This window comes from Stegodyphus dumicola, chromosome X2 (genome assembly GCF_044657685.1).
Source record: "Stegodyphus dumicola isolate Sdum_Otavi_A_Nest chromosome X2, ASM4465768v1".
Taxonomy (NCBI): domain Eukaryota; kingdom Metazoa; phylum Arthropoda; class Arachnida; order Araneae; family Eresidae; genus Stegodyphus; species Stegodyphus dumicola.
The window spans coordinates 135,156,273-135,171,215 of NC_140781.1; the positions used below are offsets into that span (position 1 = coordinate 135,156,273).

Below are 14,943 nucleotides of genomic sequence, written 5' to 3' on the forward strand. Positions count from 1 at the left end.
TTTATTTTTAGCAATAAAATTATATTAAAAATCGCTTATGACATTTTAATTTGTCGCTTTACAATTATTTTAGTTTTAATTATTTCAATAAATAATAATTAATTATCCAATAATTATCAATTAAATTATAATGAATTATATAATAATTGTTAATTGAATAAAATCTATAAACTTTAATTAAATAGCTATTAATTAATTTGAGTATAATTAACTGTTTAATTTTAAAATTATTAATGAGTTTAATAGTCATTTAATTTATTTATTTACTTTTATTGCTCTTTGCTGGCGGTCTTCCATAGGGCTCCGGCACTTACAATTTTAAAATTTAAGCCCTGCAGCGGAGTGAACTATCAACACGATGACCGCTACTTTGGCTTCCCTTGAAAATGCAGCATAGAGAGAGACAGTGATTCTGGTGCACCAAACGACAAAGCTGGATAAAAGAATGTCACAATGTTGTCTTTTCAGACATGTCCCTGTTCAGCGTGTGATATTCTGATGGCCATATATGTGTCTGGAGGCAACGAGGAGACTGCACGTCGTATGCCATACATATCTTTTTGCAATAAATATCTTTTTTGTATTTGCTTTTCTTCACAGTGTTGCTATTTTAATGGCCAACAGTGTACTACTGAAGTGTTCCTAACTGAAACATGTTTCGTTGAAAACTGCGTCTCACCTAGCTAGCGAGATAATTTTATACTTAAACGAAAATGTTTCGTTTGAAGCACTGTTTCTCGTTTGATTTCTCCAAAGAACCGGTTTTCGCATAAGTCAACTGATCAAACAAAGATTATATATTCGACGTTGTATGCATAGACGTTCTTTCTGCACCTTCCCACGCATTGACTGTATTCTCAAATTGCACATTAATTCTTCTAACACTACATTTCCTGAATGTTTATGCCAGCCCAGAAATTTTACGAGTCATTCATTTTAAGTAATATAGTCTGCTTCTTATTCGATCTATTATTTTTCTTCCAGTCTTTTTTAAATTGCTAATTCTTCATCGATTTAATACATAGCACTGTTGATTTATGTCATAGTGAATGAACTTCATTGCGTTTTTCTGTGATTACATTTCGCTTATTTTGTGACATTGCATCCTCTTTTTTTTTACCAGAAACAATGAACTGTTTGTGTTTTCTGAAATATTAATGCTAGATAATTCATTGCTATGCAGCAACTTGATCAATATGGTTCAGAAGAACCGAGTCACTTGTGCCAAGATTCGAACTTCAAATAAGCTATTTTTTTACTGTTATGCTTAAGTACATTAAGGACACTTGAAATCTGTCACTCCAAAAGTGCTCTGATGTGGATGATAGAAAGCAGGTGTAAACCACAGGAATCTGTCTTTTCGGGTTTTATGTATCGAATCTAAGAAATAATTACCTATACTGCTGCAACATAAACACCACAAGTAACAGGTATAAAGTTGCACTATTATGAATATTCAAGATCTTTCCGCATGTAAAGACTCAGAATAAGTTAACACCACACTTATTGATATGTATAATGTATAATATAAGCAAATGATAATCTCCTTTTCATCGAGTTAGAATGTCATACAATAAACAGTCCATGTTTAAAAGAATCTAGCTAATTTCCTGGTCTTAATCCCATATCAAGTAGAGTTATACCTGACTTACGCAACTTGAAGTTACATGTTTTTTTAAATCATTTTTTAAACTCCAATATATGCATACAACCAATGATTGCATAAGAACTCTGATGGACAAGTGGTATAAGCAATGTACTAACTTACATTTCACAAAAATTTAGACCAGATTTTACGACAGCAATGTAACTAAGAATGCTTTAGATGTATGGAAAAAATTTAATGTTGTAAAGGGCAAAATTATTTTGTTTCCCAGTTGCTTAATGATTTCACTCCTATATATATATACATATGCCAGTATTGGGCTCAAACACTACTCCTGCATGAGTAATGTCTACATGAGAGTGGAGTAGGTCAAACACTACTCCTGCATGTATATTTAGTTTATTAAACGAAAACTTTAGTTATTTTCCCCTTTTTTTAAGTGTATTATGTAAATATAAATAAATATATATATATTCAGAAACAGGTTTGAAACATATTCACATAGATATTAGATTTTTTTTATATGTACATATACAGTATTCTTTATTAGTTCAAAACTGAACTTCACAATATCATCTTCTAAGACACAGGTTCCCAAACTTTTCCATGTCTAGCAGTTCTAAAAAATTATATTCTTGCAGCCCCTAACAAAGTTTCTAGGGAGGGTGAGGAAAAAGAAAACAGTTACGTAATCAAATTTTAATAATAAACAAAAATAAAACATGGAACTAAAAAAAATATTACAAAATTTAATATTTGCATAAATTTTTCAAAAAAATAATTAATAACTATTTCTATTCCTCTGTATTGGATATTTTTTTTCAAATTGTGGCACTTTATTGTTAATAGCAATTCGCATATCTGCTTGAGCATCCAAGCGATTTCTGAATTTTGTTTTGATTGACAAAAGAGCATACTTCACAAAGAATTCCTTCACATGCAGAAAGGCATCTTTTTCTTTTGTGATTGTTTTCATGTCTTCACAGAACAAGACATCTTCCATTATAGCAACACTATGCTGTAGCACCCAGACAGGATAGTACTTAATGACGCTGCCTACCATACCAAAAGGTTCGAGTTCAAATCCCAAAGAAGGCATGGATGTTGTAATGTAAGTGTGTAATGGTTGTTTAGCAAGGAGCATTAAAAGCAGAAGGTGAGGCGAAATCCTTGAGAGGTTGGTGGTAGGAGACTTTCTGACCACATTCAGAGCATTCTTCTTCAAAATTCCATTTTGGTGGAAGCTTAGTACTTAGCAAGGCCCAGCAATACCTACCCACTTAGATATACAGGTGCTGGTTTTCCTTCAATCTGTCAGGTACTAAAACAAGCTTATTTTTGTTGCCCATCAGTTATTATGAAGGGACAAACAAACATAAGTTTGATTTAGGTAATTCTGATTATAGATGCTAAAATATACATTATGAACATAAACTCTTTAGAACAAAACAATTTCAATAAATATCTATTTGATTTGAATATATTCAAACATCATATATACTAATATTTTCAGATTTTTTTTACCATACAATGTTTACAAGAGAAGGATTCGGGAGACAATTACAAATTATTATTATTTTACAAATCTCTGAAAGCTTTTTATCAGTTTCAAAATTATTTGAATGAAACTATTTTGAATTTACTTAAAAAGTCATATTTTCATCCTTTAACTGAGATGCTCACACGTATGTATTCTGACTCAACACAAATTCAAACATTAAAATAAAAATAACACCAGAAACATATATTATAAAATTTAATTCAATCTAATACATTATTACTAGATGTAAATTAAAGAGTATAAAATTCTAAAATACATATGCAAAATCTGATGTGCACATCACATTACTTATTAAATTATACAAAAACTGCAGATTTTGAAATTTAAAACACTGCTCAGTCTTTGTCACATGGGAGTCAAACTTCTCATAATTTCATTTTTTATAATGAGTATAAAAATGTCCCAGATATTTTTGCAGACATAAGGAAGCTGGAGATCGCATTAAAATAGATTTCGTTATTTGTCAAAATAATTTTAAAAAAAAGTTTTACATTGATAAAACACAACTATTTTCATCATTTAAAGCATTTCAATGATAATTGGGAGTATAGACTAGGGCCAATGATTGTGAAAATTAAGGCTAGGTAAAGGTGTGTGTGTGTGTGTGTATATATATATACACATTTGGTTCTGGCAATTACAATAAAAAGAGAGATGCACAACTATAGCAGTCCCATATACAACAAACATTCTACGGCTAATCTTTTTTAGTTATGTGAGATAAATACATATGTATGTACAGAAATCATTCAAAAAATTCCTTTTGGAAAAGAAGTCGTTTATTCTGTGCATATATACAGATGTTATGCAAAATTATGCATGACTGTATGCATGACTTTATGATAACTCTTATGACAATGCATAAATCGGCAGAGATTTTAAATAAAACTTAATTTTTTGGGAATCTGACACAGGAGCCCAAAAAAAAAAAATTTTTTTTTTAGACAGCAATGTTCAAAAGTAGAGTTTTATTTAAATTTTCTGTTAAAGGTTGTTTTCAAATTTTGTATTTTCTTAATACAATATTTTGATTTACGGTATAAAATGGGTTTATAACCAGAACATTTTAAAGTTTTTAGTCATTCTCAGTTTTACTTGGGACAACAAATTAACTAATGATATTAAAAAAAAAATGTTATTGTAACTTTTTTAAGTTTATTTTTTAACAGTTTTAAGATATTAATATATATTTATTTGGTTTAATAAAAATATACAGTTTAATTTAAATATTACAAAAGCCTGATGAACAAAACTGAATTAAGAGTATTAATGAACTATTAAAGCAACAGATTAATAACATATTTAATTTTATAGCATACTTCATTTAAAATCTTTCCTAAAGCAGTTTTGAACAATGAGAATAAATATGGCACTAGTTTCAATTCACTAAGCATCATCAATTTAAAATTTTTTTTCTCTCACAGTTTTCCTCAAAGCAGCTCTTTTACATAATAGGAATAATTATGCCTACGAACCTATTGGCCTTTCTATACATCTAACTTTTAATTTTTCTATTTTAAAAGGGTCAACTTAGTGGTAAACTTCCGACTCGTATTCACGACACGATTGACCTAATATTAATAATACGACTACGAACAAAGACAGATTGAACAAAAGCTCGGCTACTTTTGAACAATGCACTTGGCTCTAAAATTTATTCTGGTAACCTTACATTGCATCAGCGATTTCGAAAGGCATCATGGGAAAAAGTACACATTTTTCGGTAAACTTCCGGTATCAGGGACTCAGTTATCTGTAAAATTCTCCTTACTACAGGATGCATGTCCTCCTCCACCGGGGACACATTTCGCAGGAAATTCTTTACCTTTTTGAGGGCACTGGAAGGATTTGTGATTCTCGGCGTTTCTGACGTTTTGTCCACGAACGTTTCTTCTTAACACGTGTTCCTCAATTTCCTGTACAGTCGGTTACAAAAGTATTCGAACACCGGTACCCTATCAGAAAATGACAAGATGGCGTTGTTTTTTTTTTTTTTTTTTTTCTGTCTCTCGTGTTATTCCATCCTAAGTTTTCTTCTTTCCCCATCTTAAAAAAGACTGAAAAATGGTCACGATCTCTCTTTGAATTGGAAAGCCATTTTGAGAAAAGCGGACGATCCCACCTTGGAGAACGGAAATGACCCCTCTCACCACACCTCTCCCTCTCTTTGCATTGGGACGCGATTTTGAGAAAAAGCGGACGACTCCATCTTGGAAAAACGGCATTCGATATGTTTTGGCTTGCTGTATTTAAGTCGGGGTGGAATCCGGTCAGCTAGGTGTGTGCTTTTCCTCGGTGAAATATTGCTATCATTTCATTGAAAGTGACCTGGTAATATTTCAGGATAAACCCTCGTACATTGGGCTAAATTGCCACCTCTCATGGATGATTGTACCTAAGTAAAGAACTTAAAATTTTAGATACGTTTCTTAGGTTAAAATTCTGATTGAAATATTCTTTTAAGGTATATGACTTAACTTTCCAAGGTGTCACTAATTGTGTGTGTGAATTAAGGTAGTTTAATATATAACACCTGCTTCAAAGCTAGCAGTAAAGTTTATTTTGTTTATTTGTCATTTAAAATTACCTGCTTATTGTCTTTCGGTTCCATCTTTCTACCATCGCTGAAATTATTGACTCACCTCGAAGATCATTATCCCTTTTATTGTGTGTATCCATAATCACTGTCTAAATTTTTTTCTTTTATTGTTCATGTTGTAGCCGTACATTAAAAAACCCTTTCGCTTACTGTACTTCTGTCGTATTAGGAAAATCATTTGCTTTTCTATCATCTGCAGTCATGATTTTAGTAACAATGTAGCACATTGCTGGAATTTAAAACAAAGAGGAAAATCATTTACTTTTCTATCATTTGCAGTCATGATTTTAGTAACAATGTAGCACATTGCTGGAATTTAAAACAAAGAAGGCTACTTTTGAAGTTTTATATATTAAGAAACAATATTAGATATTTCTCCTTGTGTATAATTATTCTTTAATTTCAAAGTAGTTAAAATCTAATGATTCCTTTCTTCCCCCCCCCCCCCCCTTGGCCTCTTCTAGTGTAATTTGTCATCATTTTTGTGCACTCTTGGATTGCAGAACGTGATATCGTGAAAGAAAAAGAACGACGATGGAACGGACAAATAATGCAGAGCAAAAAGACATCTGTGGCTGGTAATTCTTGTTTTATCTTAACTTTATTTCCATTAGAAATGCTTGAATGTTATAATTTGTATGTCCCTTTTCACATGTTGCTTTATATTGGAGTTTTACTAGTTATTTATTTTACATGATCGCTTCACATTATGTTTTAATGTTTAGGTTAGCATTTGTACATTAATTTGTGCATTAATTTAGGTTTTGAATTCCATATTGAATTGTCTGAATTGGTGCTTTCTTTATATTGTATTGTAATATTCGAAGTGAGGTTGAACTGTTAATCACACTATAATTATCCGAAGTTTGAGATTTGTTAGAGTTCTGTTGCTTCGTAGTGGTTTCAAAATTACTGCTGTAGTGTAATTTTTTCCCAAGTGGCCTCCTTTTGCATTACGAGGAGGAGGCTAAACATTTTCATCTCTCTGTGGCCTAATATTCTAATATTTTCCCTGTCCAGTGGGGTCTTCTCATCCGAACAGGCCAGTGTAATTGCACTGCATGTGTATAAACCAATTTTGTTTAATTTTTTTCAAATTTAGATTCTCTCTATCAAGTGCTGTTTCTCCTAAAACCATTGTGTTAATCTTTGGATTATGGTAACTTGGCGATTTTTCGCAAAAATTTGGCAAGAACCCTGCTACAACAACCTTCTACTTTTTTTTTCGCACCATTTTGTCTTCATGAAGTAAAGACAGGTTTATTTATTTTTTATTTTCTCAACATTTTTTCCAACAATCTGCTAGCCGAATTACGCTTATGCTATAAATTTTATGGAACAAAAGTGCTTAATCATGACGAATATTAACTGCAAAATTGGGAGAAAGTGCAGGTTCGTAAACTCCTTGCCAAGGTTTTTAGAATGGCACATACATGGTAACCATGTACATGTTGACCTATTTTTACTTAAAAAATCATCCCAGAATTGCACAAAAATGGAATTGCGCACACTCTTGACTTTATCCATATACACTGCTTTTTTCTCATAAATTAGAAAAATTTGCACGAAAATGCAGAAAAATTTTGTAAATCTTTAAAGTCGGTAAAAAGGACATATATGAAATTACCTGATCGCGAAAACATATATACCCTTTCCAAGGATGAACATTTGCACGTATAAAATATCCAAAAACTTTTCCCTCTAAATTATCTATTATAAACGTCACCTGTGAATTTATAACGCAAACATTAAAAATGGTTGCTAATACTTAGTGTCAAATATTTAAATTATTTCCATGCATGTTTACTTCTGCTGAAATGTATTCCAAAATGCTACAAACATATAATTCCCAAAATAACTATCATTTAATTAAAATAAAGTTTAAGTTAAACTCTTAATTACTTTAAACTAATTCATTGCTAATAAAAATTTTCCAATAATAGCATATTATCTTATTTATTCCTTATATTTACAACAATGCATAAAAATAATATCCTCAAATGATTAAAAATACTAACTTACCTAATCTTCTACAGAACCTTGAGTGCATGGCGGATCACAAAATGTCCATTTTCACCACATATTTTTCACCGCCATTCAAACTTATCTGTAATATCCTTGCTTTTACACAATCTCATTTCATTCCCATATTTTGGACATTCATACTTATCCGCAATTAATCCTACACTCATACAGCATTCAAGCAATTCTTTTGGATTATCAGATAAACGCAATAAAAATTTCGAATTCACATTAGATAGGGCCATGGGATCCAAAAATTAAGCAACACTGTTTCACACAACACAGAATGAAGCTAAATACAAAATGCTATAAAGTACTGCAGATATTTTTCCAAATTTTCCCCCTTTTCCGATTGAAGAGCTGTCCTTCTTCCGTAAATGTCACATGACATAATCTCATGATCTCTCATTTCTCTCAGACAAAATAATCCATAATTGGAACTGGGTACTTCTCACATTATTGCCAAAGTCCTAGGTAGTAACCCTTATCGCCTATCAAAATGTCGCCAAACTGCCTCTTACCATATTCCAAAGATTAGCCAACCATTGAAAGTTAAATGTTCAACAACAAAAAAATAAATAAAAATTTAATGAGTACTCGTAAAGTTATTTATTTATTTTTTTATTTATTACGTGCTCCGCCCTTAGGCACTATACGGACAGGGAGGGATGCCCCGTGGAGGTCCTTTGAAGGGAAACTGGCTTGATCCACGTTACACATGGGCAAAACCATGAAAACGCCAATGCAGCCAGCCCGTTCACCGGGACTTGAACCACGGAACGAACTACCAGTGTTCAACGGCTTATACCGCTCGGCCGCTGGTGGGCTACTCGTAAAGTTAGTGGAGCGAAAATGTCTTCTGTTAAGGATGCTCAAAATGTGTTTTTCTTAGTTGTTTTAAGCATACTTTATTATATTTTTCCTTAATCTGAACTATTTTGGCGTATTGTGAAGTTTTATGAACCAATTTGCAAAGATCTATTTAAAATTTATTCGAAAAATAAAAATTAATTTTGAGATCAAATCAGAGATGTTTTATTATTATCGAAGTAAAATTCTGCAGATTAACTTTCAACTTTGTTTTGAAAAGCACTCTGAATGTTTCTTTTGGACTTTTTTCCGTTCTCTTGGCAAATGCATGACAGAATTATTTTTTGAAAAAGCTGATGTCTTTTGCTTATAAGAATGACTAATGCAACTGTAACCATCTCACTGTAAAGAGCACATGTTTCCCAGTAGCTCTTTTAAAGTGTCCTGTTTTTTCTTTAATTGGGTCAATCTCCTCTAGAAGATCAGACGTTGCTTTTGTGTTATTTAACAATTCTTTCATCTTATCTTAGGTTAAAAAGCTCTTTTTTGTAATGAGCGTTTTTATTATCAAGGGGTTTTATAAGCACCCAATTCTTCTTTGATTTAACATATTTATTTATTTAACTTTAAAACTTCTTTTATTTAACAAATTTTTAAAAGTATATAGGTATAGCTCTTTTAATGTTAATATATTGCGAGTTTGATTCTTACTCTTTTTCGATCTGTTATGTAACTAATTCTGTGTGTGAATTAAGATAGTTTGATGTATAACACCTGCTTCAAAGCTAACAGTATAGTTTATTTTGTTTATTTGTCATTTAAAATTACCTGCTTATTGTCTTTTGGTGCCGTCTTTCTACCAGCGCTGAAATTATTTACTCTTCTCGAAGATCATTATCCGTATTAACTGTCTAAATATTTTTCCTTTTATTGTTCATGTTGTACCCATATATTAAAACCCCTTTTGCTTACTGTACTTCTGTTGTATTAGGGAAATCATTTGCTTTTCCATCGACTGCAGTCATCATTTTAGTAACAATGTAGCACATTGCTGGAGTTTAAAACAAAGAAGCTACTTTTGAAGTTTTATATATTAAGAAACAATACTAGATATTTCTCTTTGTGTATAATTTTTCTTTAATTTCAAAGTAGTTAAAATCTAATGATTCCTTCCCCCCCCTTGGCTTCTTCTAGTGTAATTTGCCATCATTTTTGTACACTCATGTATTGCAGATCATGATATCGTGAAAAAAAAAAAAGAATGGAGAAACAGTGCAGACAAAACGACATCTGTGGCTAGTAATTCTTGTTTTATATTAACTTTATTTCCACTAGAAATGCTTGAATGTTATAATTTGTACGCCCCTTTTCACATGTTGCTTTATATTGGAGTTTTGCTAGTTATTTATTTTACATGAAAGCTTCATATTACTTTTTAATGTTTAGGATAGCATTTATGCATTAATTTCTTAGGTTTTGAATTTTGTATTGAAGTGTCTGAATTGGTGCTTTCTTTATATTGTAATGTAATATTCGAAGTGAGGTACAACTACTAATCACACTATAATTATCAGAAGTCTGAGATTTTTTAGAGTTCCGTTGCTTTGCAGTGGTATCAAAATTACCACTGTAGTGTATTTTTTTCTGAATTGGCCTCCTTTCGCATTACGAGGAGGAGGCTAAACATTTTCCTCTCTGTGTGGCCTAATATTTTCCCTGTCCAACGGGATCTTCTCTTCCCAACAGGTCAGTGTAATTGAACTGCCTGTCTATAAACGAATTTTGTTTCAGTTTTGTCCGAATTTATAGTCTCTCTATAAAGTGCTGTTTCTCTTAAAACCATTGAAAGTGAAATGTTGAACAAAAAAGAAATGTAAATAAAAATTTAATGAGTACTCGTAAAGAAAGTTAGTAGAGCCAAATTGTCTTCTGTTAAGGCTGCTTAAAATGTGCTTTTTCTTAGTTGTTTTAAGCATACTTTATTTTATTTTTCCCTTAATCTGAACTATTTTAGCATATTGTGAAGTTTTCTGAACCAATTTGCGAAGATCTATTTAAAATTGATTCAATAAGTAAAAATTAATTTTGAAATCGAATCAGTCATGTTTTTTTTTATCAAAGTTGCATGACAGAATTATTTTTTGAAAAAGCTGATGTCTTTTGCTTATAAGAATGACGGATGCAACTGTAACCGTGTCGTTGTAAAGAGCATGTTTCCCAGCAGCTCTTTTAAAGTGTCCAGTTTTTTCTTTAATTGGGTCAATCTCCGCTAGAAGATCAGACGTTGCTTTTGTGTTATTTAACAATTCCTTCATCTTATCTTCAGTTAAAATCTTTTCTTAGTAATGAGCGCTTTTATTATCAAGAGGTATTATAAGCAACCAATTCTTCTTTTGTAATTTTCTGATTCATTGTTTGACTTCTCTGTCTTCCATATGTAGAAATTCTTCGGCATCCTTTGCTTTCATTTTCAGTCGATGGAAATTATTTAAAGTAGCAGATAAATTCTTTCCGGTGTTGTTGGATGAATGTTGCACCCTGTATGAATGAAATTCTAGCAGTGGACAAACTAAATGGGATCCTTTAAAGTACTGCTATACGCGAAATCACGCTTTACAAGTCTGCGCTCAGCAAGTACCTGTCGTATTAAAAAGGATAGACTACGAAACATCACTTGAAGAATCGTATGAGTTATGTGGAATGCAGGTTGGGTGTTTAGTCATGATAGGTAAACAGACTATACAGATGACCTGAAGTAATAAAAATTGAGATGGGTGTACTATAAAGTATTTTACTCCTGGACCATGGACTAGTCATTAACAGTACTTGTGTAAAAACAGATTAAAGTATATGAATTTCCTGTTTAAGAAAGGAATTTCTCTATGACAGTATGCAGTCTGTATCATAGCTGGAATAGCGAGGTGTTGCGTCTTCAGGGAAACAAAATCTGTTATTCTGTAATTTTTACTGAAAAGAAAAAAAGAGTATCTTAGTTTTTTTTGAATTTTTGATCAAAGTTTTAGTATGTAGGTAATTGCAATATCTCTTCCGCAAAATTGCATTAAAATTTTTTGCAACATTTTAAAATGCTGTATCATTCGATGGCATTTGATGTGTTTTCGCTTTCTGTATTAAAGCTGGGTTCAAACCCGGGCAGCTAGACAACATGTTCTTTCCCTGAGTAAAAATTAATTCTGTTAAAAATAAATTTATATCATTAAATGAAGAGGCTAGATGAAATATTCAAATCATGTAGCTTCTCTATTTAGTTTGACAGTAAAAAGTCTGGAAGTAATATTAATTCTTTGTTGAAAAATATCTTTATTGATACCAAGTGTTGCAAATCAATCTTAAGTTATTTCTCAGAGTAATATATAAAAACTGTCCCCCTCTGGCTACATTCCTGAAAGTAAGCATTAAGTATTTAACAAATCAATTTGATCATATTTTATGCATCATGCAGACTATATTTCCAGCTCTTTCATTAAAGTGCAATTTATTTTCAGTGTATGAACATTTAATTTCTTCTAAAATACTGTACGAGCCTAGTCACTTATTCCAAATTTAATTCAGTTTTCATATAAGAATTAAAATTTGCCAGACAACTTTCTTAACATCTATTAAACTAAAAATAGTTAAATAGATGTTGTTGTAATTTAGCACTTTTGACTTTAATGTTTTCAGAAATTTGCTAAATCGAGTTTATCTTTGTGTGACCTTGCATCTAAGGCACCGATAATAAATTTGTTTTGGCATTCACTGGTTAAATTTTTAAAGAAAACTTAATATTGATGTAAAAGAAGGAACAAATTATATTTATCTTGGTAATATGTCTTTTGATATTGTCTTAAGTTATCGCGTCTTATGGTTATTTATGGTGTCTCATGATATTGCAGCAACTTAAAATGCATTTCATAGAACTTGTTGTTTCTTAAGTTGCATAACCTATTTTCATAGCTTCTTGTCATCTTTATGTTTTACTGTTCCATGTTCAAATATATATAAAAGGTAAATTTCTAATCAAATATTCTTCCAGTCACAGTACAGTGATATAATGTGTGTTCGCATTTATTATGCAGTTATGATCATTATTCATTATAGAGTTTTATATATTTATTATATATATTTAATTTATATCATTATGTATTATATGATTTTGCTTTTAGAATATATCACAATATATGTTTCGAATTGCTAATAAAACTATTATGTTTTTCAATATGTTAATGTGATCTGTGTGTCTTTTAAGTTAATTATTTTAATAAAGGAATTAAAATAAAATCATACCCTTTTAATGTAATTCACATTTAACAATAATTTTTTTTTTTTTTTTTTTTTTTTTTTTTAAGTCACATTTGATAACAATATAAAAAATGTTGATGGAAACTTTAAAATTATTCCTATTTTTATTGGCAAATATTAAATATTCTTCACAAAATTCCATTTCTCAGCACACACCATCTCAATTAATTTAATCAGTTTCCAAATAAAAATTAAATTCAGTATGTCGCAGAGTAAGTACCAGAAGTAGAACTGCATGAAACACACAAGAACATATCCATATTTAGCCAATCACTATTCACTTTTAACTGTTACTAACTGAATAAAAGAAAATATAAGTATAAAGTTCTATGAATAAAAGATCAGTTACACTAAAGTAAATTTTTTTAATATACATTACATCTTAATTCTACATAATTATTCTTTTGTTTTTCACTTGCCCTTGACATTAGTTGATGACAGCTGATTCATGTCAGAAATATTGTTCCTTATAAAAAAATACACACATAAATTTTATGTTTTATATATAGAAAAATCTATGTACTCTTCTGTTATAGAGACTTGGATTCAAAAATGTCTGTATGTGTGTTTATACACAAACATACATGCATACGTACATATATACGTGCATATGTGAACACATTCATACATACATTTCTGAATTCGGTCCTGATAACAGAAGTGTACCAAATTTTGCCGCAGTTGTTAAATGAATAGTGTAAGGTAAAATGGTTCTGGTTTATTTGATTACAGCAAAGCTTGCTCAGGCTCATCTATACCTAAGGGTGTAGATGATGCCCTTGTGTAGTACTTTCGACTGAAAACTGGCACACGTTAATATTACATGTGTATAATCAGCTATAAAATATGCACCAAGAAACTGAAATTGTCAACAGTAATTTAATATACTTTATTCTGTGTTACATACGAATAGTACATTCTTTTCGGACAAAGCTATATGAAGCATACACAATCAGCCTCATTCAAATACTAAATATTTAAGTATTTTTTGATTATCCAACCCCTAGTTTCAGCATTTTATAAAAGTGTTAGGTTTTTTTTATGCATTCCTGGTACACATGCGACCAAAGACAGTGCATAAAAATGGTTATATTATTATATTATACAAATGGTTATGATTTTATAGTTAACCGTCATTTCACTGGCAAATACCTTTTTTATCATAATGAATTAATTACATTAGAATTCTGGAGTCTACGTACTTATAAGAAAGAAAGCATTGGATTTCATTAAAAATACAATGTTTTCCCTAAGAATAAAGAATCAAAAATGTGCATTCTATGAAATTGTACTTTTTAAATGATAAAATTTTAAAATCTACAATCTGAATATTAGAATATGGTTGGAAAATTACCGTAAAATCTCTTGTTTCTACCAAAGTGCTTTTAATATTCTGTGATGGATGGAATTCTCTTATGAAAATTATGTTATGGTACTTGAAATGGTTTCTTGTTTACTTAAGAATTATAACCAGATAATGAAGCTCTTACAACAAATTTTATCTGATTAATATAATTTATGCCTTTTTTTTTAATGAAATGCCTGTTGTATATAATGATTGTAGTTGTTTAAATTTAAATAATTCTTTGGCATAATGTAATTTATATCATCTATGTTGCTACAATTCTGTTTCAGTACAAGACCATCATGTCAGTGTAAGATTTCGTAAGTGGAGACTTGGTTTCTAATCTTTGTGTAATATAATACGGAGAAGCTCTTACTGTGAATTTTGATATGAATAATTTATTCTTGTATTGGATTGGAATGGACTCGGTGTTTTCATTTAGGATGTTTCATATTCAAAGAGTTAGTTCAGTGTTTCATATTCAAAGATGATTAAGTTCATACAATGTAATTAATTAATAGACTTATCACACAGACCTTTTTAATAAACTTATTCTTTATTTTTTTGTTCAGACATAATGTTACTAATTAAAAACAGCATTAGAAAAACAAAACTGGTTAAAAGAAAACTTCAGTTATTTTTAAAATTGATATTTTGTATTTAAATGCTTTTATTAATATAAAAACAACAATAAACAT

At 30.5% G+C, this 14,943-nt stretch overlaps 1 long non-coding RNA gene across 1 annotated transcript; it reads left to right on the forward strand.

Annotated features, from left to right (window-relative positions):
• The first annotated feature begins 4,641 nt into the window (after window positions 1-4,641).
• On the forward strand, window positions 4,642-9,102 carry LOC146992919 (uncharacterized). The gene is made up of 3 exons (XR_015038978.1): window positions 4,642-5,445; window positions 6,231-6,344; window positions 8,436-9,102. It is a non-coding gene; the product is annotated as an uncharacterized LOC146992919 (long non-coding RNA).
• The last annotated feature ends 5,841 nt before the right edge of the window (window positions 9,103-14,943 follow it).